Source organism: Mus caroli, chromosome 4 (genome assembly GCF_900094665.2).
Source record: "Mus caroli chromosome 4, CAROLI_EIJ_v1.1, whole genome shotgun sequence".
In the NCBI taxonomy this organism is placed as follows: domain Eukaryota; kingdom Metazoa; phylum Chordata; class Mammalia; order Rodentia; family Muridae; genus Mus; species Mus caroli.
Window position 1 is genome coordinate 35359345 of NC_034573.1, and position 8668 is coordinate 35368012.

Consider the following 8668-nt stretch of genomic DNA (forward strand, 5'->3'; position numbering starts at 1 on the left):
CACTTTGTAGACCAGGCTGGCCTCGAACTCAGAAATCCGCCTGCCTCTGCCTCCCGAGTGCTGGGATTAAAGGCGTGCGCCACCACGCCCGGCTCTGGTCAACTCTTGAACATTTGAAGATATCAGATTTTCCTTGGTACAGTCCACATTCTCTCCAGCTACCAAAGGTCAGAGCAGGAGAAGCATGGCAAGCCTGTGACTTCTTCCATACATGCGTCCCACTCCTATCCAGAGTTCTCAGCTCTGAACCTCAGTTTTTAATTATTATTATTTTATTGCTCCAGTCTTTCATGGTGCTAGGGATCAAATCCAGGACATCAGATATGCTAGGCAACCATTCTATACCACTGAGCCACATAGCCCAGCCTTTAAACCCTCTCTAACCTAGCAGCTATCAAGAATTTTTTGACCTCCAATCCCCCTTGAAAGGCTGCTCATTATTCATAACTAATCTTTACCATTTTTTCTCACAGACCTGTCTCAAACAAAAAAGCCCACATTACACACAGCATGCATCAAGTATAATATAGTGTTCCTCCTGCATGCATGAAGGACACTGAAGCCTGGGTTCAAGTCCCAGCATGCACACACCCAATCCCAAAATTACCTTGTGCTTTATATTCATTCAGACAAGCACTTCTCAAATAATACCCAGATGATACTGTCATTAGGAATATATTATACTATGCTGGGCACAGCAGCCTGCGCTTAAATTCACATCCTCCCTTGGGAAGATGAAATAGGATAATTGCCAAGAAAACAATGGCAAATCCCACCATTTTGATCCCAGCATTTGGGGAGAGGGAGTCTGCAGTTTGAAGCCAGTCTGGTCTACAAAGCATGTTCCAGAACAGTTGTTATACAGAGAAACTCTTAAAAAAACAAACAATAGAATATGAAGTCACTCTGAGCTACACATTAAGTTTCAGGCCAGCCTCTACTTCAGACCCTATCTTCAACAAGCAAACTAGGCAGAGCGAGTCAGGTGTAGTGACTGTCTATAAACCCATGCCTCTAAGTCTTGGGGCCTTGAGACAAAAGGATCACAAGTGTGAAGACAGATTGTTATATGTAGGCCAATCACAGTCACAAAAGATCCATTCTCAGAACAAATAAACAGCTTAGTGACTACATAGCCAAGGCTCTTTGCATCACAGTGATGGCTGCACATAAATAAACTAAAGGCCAAGTAGCATCACAGGAATGTTGGAGCTTGAGTGAGAGCTCAGTAGTTAAAAGAACTTACTATTCTTTCTTCTAGAGGACAAAGTTCAGTTCCCAGTACATAATAAAGACAGTTGACAACCACCCGTGTCTCCTGCTCTAAGGGATCTGACATCTTCTTATTACCTCTGCAGGCACCAGCATACAAAGATACACCCCGTCACAAAAACAAATCTTAAAATATATAGCACATCATTCACCCTGTTAATCTGAGTAATCAGTATTATGGATATGAAAGCAAACTTCAAAGGAATCCTAGCATTCAAGAGACTTACTTTGAAAGCAAGAAGATAAGAAGCTCCAGGCTCACCTGGGCTACACAGTTAGACCTATCTCAAAATGGCTCAATGACTAAAGGCACTTGCCACCAAGCCTGACAACCAAGTCCAGTCACTGGGACACACATGGTTCTCTCTGATTTCTACAAGTACGCCACGGTGCATGCAAGCACTCACTCATAGAAGCACACACTCATGGAAGCATACCCCCCCCCCAATGCACTAAATTTTTCAATCCATCAATCAATGCTTGTCTTATAATGTAGTCTTGGCTGGTTTGGAACTCCAAATGTAAACTAGGCTAACCTTTTTTAGTTCATAGAAATCCACCGGCCTCTACTTCCCAAGTACTGTGATGTAAAGGCCTGTACTACCATGCTGGGCCCAAAATTTTTGGTCACATCCTTTTTCTATTGCCAAGCATGGTGATACATGCCACCTTCTATCCTAGCCTGAAGAGACAGAGGCAGGGGGCCTCCAAGAGTTTAAGGCCAGCCTGGTGTACATATTGAGTTCCAGGACAGCCAGGACCCTAGAACTCCATTTGAGATTTTGTCTCAAATGGACAGATGGATGGATGCAGTATTTTCCTTCCTTAACAATAGGATGTTACAAACACTAATTTTAAACAGGGCATGGTGGCACATGCCTTTAATTCCAGCTCTTGGAAGGCAGAGGCAGGTGAATCTTTTGAGTTTGAGACCAGCCTGGTTTACAGAGCAACCCTGTCTGAAAAACCAACCACACACTAACTCTCCTGACTCACCAGTTCCTCTAACTGTGTAGTGAGTAACCAAGAACACACTGCCAAGCCTGTCTGAAGACGTATCTAAGGACTTGCTTTCCTGACATAAGTTTATCACATCTTTGTTTTCTTTTCCTTGGCTGAATTCTCAAAGTGGCAGAAGTTATGTCTGCATAACTTCTGGGCAGCATAAGATGGCTACTTTCCAAAACCAAAATTCCAAAGCCAAGGGCAATGCAACTCTTCAAATGGTCTTCCTGTCACGCATTTATCTCTTAGACATTTTTACTGTTTTAAATCAATGATTCACAGACCTTTTTTTTTAAGTACGAAGGGTATTTTTAACCCTATCATTACAGAGCAAGCCTTCACTCTAAAGACCTTAGTTTGAGTTTCACCAAGTTCCAGAATGGATTCCCCTGATAATTAAGAAGCTATCTTCCTGTCTGCAAGCATCCACTAGCATAAGCATACATTGTCTCATTCCCCTAAAGACAAGAGTAAAAGAAGGAGATAAAATTTTTGGTCCCATCCTTTTTCAATATAAATTCTTTCCTTTTTAAAAAAAGATATATTTATTATGTATACAGTATTCCGCCTATGTGTATGCCTGCACACCAGAAGGCACCAGATCTCATTATAGGTGGTTATGGGCCACCATGTGGTTGCTGGGAACTCAGGACCTCCGGAAGAGCAGACAGTGCTCTTAACCTCTGAGCCATCTCTCCAGTCCATTAATTCTTTCTCAAATACAGTATTGCCAAACATGCTACCTTCAATCCTAACCTGAAGAGGCAGAAATATGCTTGCCCTGCTGAGCACTGTGCTACACACATAATCCCAGCATTTGCATTTAAGGCCATCCTAGTGTACACAGTGAGTTCCAGGATAGCAAGGGTACAAGAGACTGAGGTAATGGTCTGGACTAAGTAATATATGACCAATATTTAATCCTCAGAACCCATTTACAAAAAATCAGGGTCTGTATGCTAGCCTGCCAGTCTAACTAAATCTGAGTATTCCAAGTACAGTGACAAACCCTGTTTTTAAAAGGGTCCGCTGAGCCTTGTAATGTAATGATAGGGTTAAAAATACCCTTCTTACTTTAAAAAAAAGGTCTGTGAATCATTGATTTAAAACAGTAAAGATGTCTAAGAAATAAATGCATGACAGGAAGACCAATTGAAGAGTTGCATGGGGAGTGGGGGATCCAGCGGTGGTGGTGCACACCTTTGATCCCACCATTCACGAGGCCAGAGGCAGGCAGATCTTTAAGTTCCAGGTAAGCCTGGTCTACAGAGTGAGTTCCAGGACAGCCATGGCTACACAGAGAAACCCTGTCTCAAAACGTGGGCTGGTGGCGCATGCCTTTAATCCCAGCACTCGGGAGGCAGAGGCAGGCGGATTTCTGAGTTCGAGGCCAGCCTGGTCTACAAAGTGAGTGCCAGGACAGCCAGGGCTACACAGAGAAACCCTGTCTCAAAAAACCAAAAAAAAAAAAAAAAAAGTATTTATTTACTATTTACTTTATGTATAAGTATGCTGTTGCTGTCTTCAGACACACCAGAAGAGGGCATTGGATTCCATTACAGATGGTAGTGAACCAAGTGGTTGCAGGGAATTGAACTCAGGACCTCTGGAAAAGGACCCAGTACTCTTAACTGTTGAGCCATCTCTCCAACCCAAGCTACAATTTTTTTTAAAAGCATATTGCTTTCATTCTATTAGCATCTTTATTACTATTTTACTGTACCAATTTTCTCTTTTTGTCTTTTGTTTTTTCAAGATGGGGTTTCTTTGTGTGTAGCCCTGGCTGTCCTGGAACTTGATCTGTATACCAGGCTGGCCTGGAACTCACAGTTTCCACCTGTCTCTGTCTCCTGAGTGTATGGATTAAAGGTGTGGGCCACAACCACCATAGGACCATCACCTTTTTTTTTTTTTAAATGTCAATTACCTAAAAAATGTGCCAATCAAGTGATATGATCCATTTAAACACTAACACACTGGCTACTTATACACCTACCAGGGAGGGCTCTCACTTAACACCAAAACGCAGAATCCCTTAAATAAGGGACCTCCCACTGTGTACTGAAAAAAGTATCCCCTGGTGGTAATTATAAATACCTGTTAAGAACTGGAGAGATGGCACTGACTGCTCTTCCAAAGGTCCTGAGTTCAATTCCCAGCAACCACATAGTGGCTCACAACCATCCTTAATGAGATCTGATGCCCTCTTCTGGGGTGTCTGAAGACAGCTACAGTGTACTTACTTATAATAAATACATACATCTTTAAAAACAAACAAACAGGGGCTGGAGAGATGGCTCAGCAGTTAAGAGCAGCCGACTGCTCTTCTGAAGGTCCTGAGTTCAATTCCCAGCAACCACATGGTGGCTCACAACCATCTCTAATGGATCTGATGCCCTCTTCTGGTGTGTCTGAAGACAGCTACAGTGTTCTCACATACATAAAATAAATAATTAAAAAATTAATTAATCCCTGTTAAGCTGCGGTCTCCTCAAAAAGAAAGCTCTGTAAAGTTTTTCCTTCAATCACTACTGGAAAAATGTTCAATGTCCTAAGCAATGACTACGTAAGCTCTTTCCCTAAGGAACACACTCATGGTCACCATTCTTCTCTAACCACCTGCTTCACCTTTGACCTGGTTTCCACCACTTTATCACGCCTACAGAAGAAATGCTACCCCAGGTCAGGATTCTGTCAGCAGTCTTCCCTCTTGCTCTCTTTCATCTGTCTCTACTGCTCAATATAACTTCAGACATCCTTCCCTTGTCTTTTCAGATAGAGAACCCATCCTTGCTTCCCTTTGTTCTCAGCACTATTCAGTTCTTATTCCTGAAATACATGAGTCAGTCCTTTGGTATCTCCATCCCCCTTGCCACAAAGTGTGCTCTGCTAGCACCTGCAGTTACCTGGGGGACAGCCAGCTCAGGGTAAATCGAGAGCTTAATATGGCAAGGCTCTGGAGGGTCAGAGCACCAGCAGTTGAAAAGCTGGGGGGATAGCCCATTTGAGAAAATGAAATGCTCAATGTATGTGGTTAACTACTTCAGAGGGCAGAAGGCTTCATGTGGATTCAAAAGCTACTAAAATTAGAATGAAAAAAGTTAAAAGAAAAAGCAACTTATTGTATTTAATCTCAGAACTCAAGTGCAACCAATTCTAAATTCCTCTCCATATAGAATAAATACAAAAGCAAAAATAGATGTGAAAAGTCTAGTGGAACAGAACAAAGACACCACCACCTCTATACCCCACCCCTATTCCTTTTCTAGAATCAAGACACAGCCTTTTACACTACAAAGGGATTAAATTTCCTTTCCATTGCTTACTTTGATTTATCACCTAGCACCTGGCTGTACTTCCAGATACACACGTTTCAGACAGGCAAGGTACTAACATAATATGATTAAGAGTACAAGTCAGAAGTCAGATAGACCTGGAATGTACTCATTTTAAGATTAAGAAACCTTGTTCAAATACTGTTTCCCAAGCCTGTGGGCAACCTAAAAAAAGCAACTGGACTTTTAATGTTTGACTATAATTAGTAATAATTACAGAATGCATGCTTATCAGTTCAACTTGCTTATCTCACAAAATTTATTTTAAAAACTTGAATAATTTTACTAGGGTATGTTCAAAACATAAAGTTCACTTTAAGTATGTAATTAAATGACTTTTAGTGTATTTGCTAAAAAGCTTTGCAACTATCACTACAATTTAACAAATAAAACCTCCCTGTCCCACGCCCTGCCTGACCATTAGAGTAGCCACCTTGGTTTAGACACATCTTGTTCTGCTAGCTCTATCACATTACCATCTTCTGCGGTAATAAAAGAGTAAATGGCCATTTAACTGACAAGGCTTTTGACTCACGTGATACCTGGGTTACCCTAGTATGCAGGGATATTTTCCAAGCACTACTGTTCTAAAGAGGGATCTGTGCTAGGAACAGAATGGAGGAAGATGTAGGCAAACACTACCACAGTGCTCCATCACCTCCAGCCTCGTGTTACTTTCTTTAAGAAAAGGTATGTGGGGCTGGTGAAATGGCTCAGTGGGTAAGAGCACCCGACTGCTCTTCCGAAGGTCCAGAGTTCAAATCCCAGCAACCACATGGCGGCTCACAACCATCCGTAATGAGATCTGGCGCCCTCTTCTGGAGTGTCTGAAGACAGCTACAGTGTACTTACATATAATAAATAAATCTTTAAAAAAAAAAAAAGGAAAAGGTATGTGTAGCCCGGACTGTCCTGGAACTCCTTGTGATCTCATGCCTCTACAGCCTCTCAAAATTTAAGATGAAAATACATTTAAAAACAAAAACAACCTTGTCTAAAACAGGCAGAGTGGAGCATGTCTTTTCTCAGCACTTCAGAAGAGGAACCTCTGTAAATCAAGGCCAGTCTGGTATACAAGAATCCCAGGCCAGCTAGGAGTGCATCGCGATTGTTTTTCTAGGGGGAGGGGGGAGGAGAGCACACACACTGGCGTGATGATGTGTGTGTGTGTATGTGTGTGTGTGTTGCAGTTTCCAGCACCCACATAAGGTAGCTCACAACTGCCTATAACTCCACTGCCCTCAGACATGAACACGAGAGGTAACCCACACATGAGGTCTCTGGTGCGCACAGACACACAAACATGTACACATAAATTAAAAAATTAAAACTTTTTTAAAATGTGCAAACAGAAATACAAGATATTACTGAATTGTGTATATACAACAGAACTGTAATCTAGAAAGATTCTAGAAATAAGTTAATAAATAACCCAAGTAGGAAACTAAGCTTTAGTAAAGGTCCAGAGCCCTGGCTCTCAACTTTCCTAATGCTGCCTACCCCTTAATCCAGTTCCTCACGTTGCAGTGACTACTAACCATAAAACTATTTTTGTTGCTATTTCATATCTAATTTCACTACTGTTATGAATAGTAATATAAATCTCTCTTTTCCAATGGTCTGAGGTAACCCTGAGAAAGGGTCTTTGACAACTCCCCCAAAGGGGACACAATTCCCAGGTTGAGAACAATTGCTCTAAATCCTGACGAAATCCACTATCCCCAGGATTGGGAGCACTCCTGTGTTCCTACACTTATGAGACGGGCAGGAGCACCACAAATAACAGACCTGAATGAACCTCCTGCCTTCAGCTCTTGTCGAAGTACAGACATAGTTCAGAGCCATTCATCCTTGACAGCTATCTGGAAGGGGGAAAAAAACAGACACAGTGGCCCAGGAATTTAATCCAAGCATTTAGGAAGTAGAAGGTAGAAGGACCACAGAAACTCTGAAGCCAGCCAGAGTTATATACTAAAATCCAGCCTCAAAATAAATAAAAGAATGAAAGCCAAGAATGACCTTTGATCCCAGCACTCAGGAGGTGGAGGCAAAAGATCTGGCCAGCCTGGTCTATATATGCTCTAGGACAGCATGGACTATATAAAGAAACTGTCTCAACAACAACAACAACATTACAAAATACAAAAACCAAAAATCCAAGGGCCACACACAGACATCTCTGGCCAGAGACCTAGCTTAACAGTTGAGAGAGGATCTGCACCTCTGTCAGGCAGCTCACACCTGCCTCCAGCTCCAACGCCTAGCTCTTCTCACAGGTGCACACATGTATTCGCATACCCACATACATATACACACATAAACAAATAAACACATTTAAAAAAACAAACAGGAGAGAAGTTGGATAGCTCAGAATTGCTGGATAGTACTTCCTCTGTTAATTCCACTTTCTTCCCCATTTCCTTTGCAGCCCCCACCTCCTTTTCTTCCTTTACCTCCTATACAAAGACATTCCAAACAGTCACTGAACCAATCTGAGAATGCTGACGACCCCAGCCTAACTGAAATATGGTTAAGATTGTAATTGTCAGGGCTGGAGAGATGGCTCAGTAGTTAAGAACACTGGCTGCTCTTCCAGAGGTTCAGTTCTCACTGACCACATACATGGTGGCTCACAACCATCTGTAATAAGATCTGACGCCCTCTTCTGGTGTGTCTGAAGAGAGTGACAGTGTACTCATATAAATAAAATAAATAAAAAAATACTCTCGCTGGGCAGTGGTAGAGCACATCTTTAAAAATCCCAGCACTTGGGAGGCAGAGGCAGGCGAATTTCTGAGTTTGAGGCCAGCCTGGTCTACAGAGTGAGTTCCAGGAATTCCAGAGCTATACAGAGAAACCCTGTTTAAGAAAATATATCGGGGCTGGTGAGATGGCTCAGTGGGTAAGAGCACCCGGCTGCTCTTCCAAAGGTCCAGAGATCAAATCCCAGCAAGCACATGGTGGCTCACAACCATCCGTAACGAGATCTGACTCCCTCTTCTGGTGTATCTGAAGACAGCTACAGTGTACTTACATGTAATCAATAAATAAATCTT

The 8668-nt window shown here is 42.3% G+C and overlaps 1 protein-coding gene across 5 annotated transcripts in view; it reads right to left on the minus strand.

The window, feature by feature from the left end:
* Window positions 1-8668, minus strand: part of Ubap2 (ubiquitin associated protein 2) — an 82525-nt gene that overhangs the window by 66780 nt on the left and 7077 nt on the right. Inside the window, exon 1 of one of the 5 annotated variants that reach the window (XM_029476252.1) lies at window positions 7401-7552. The exons of the other annotated variants lie outside the window; for them this stretch is intronic. The gene's annotated coding sequence lies outside the window, so the exon portion shown is untranslated. Of the gene's footprint in view, window positions 1-7400; window positions 7553-8668 lie in introns of those variants that run through there. 5 annotated transcript variants of the gene reach the window in all.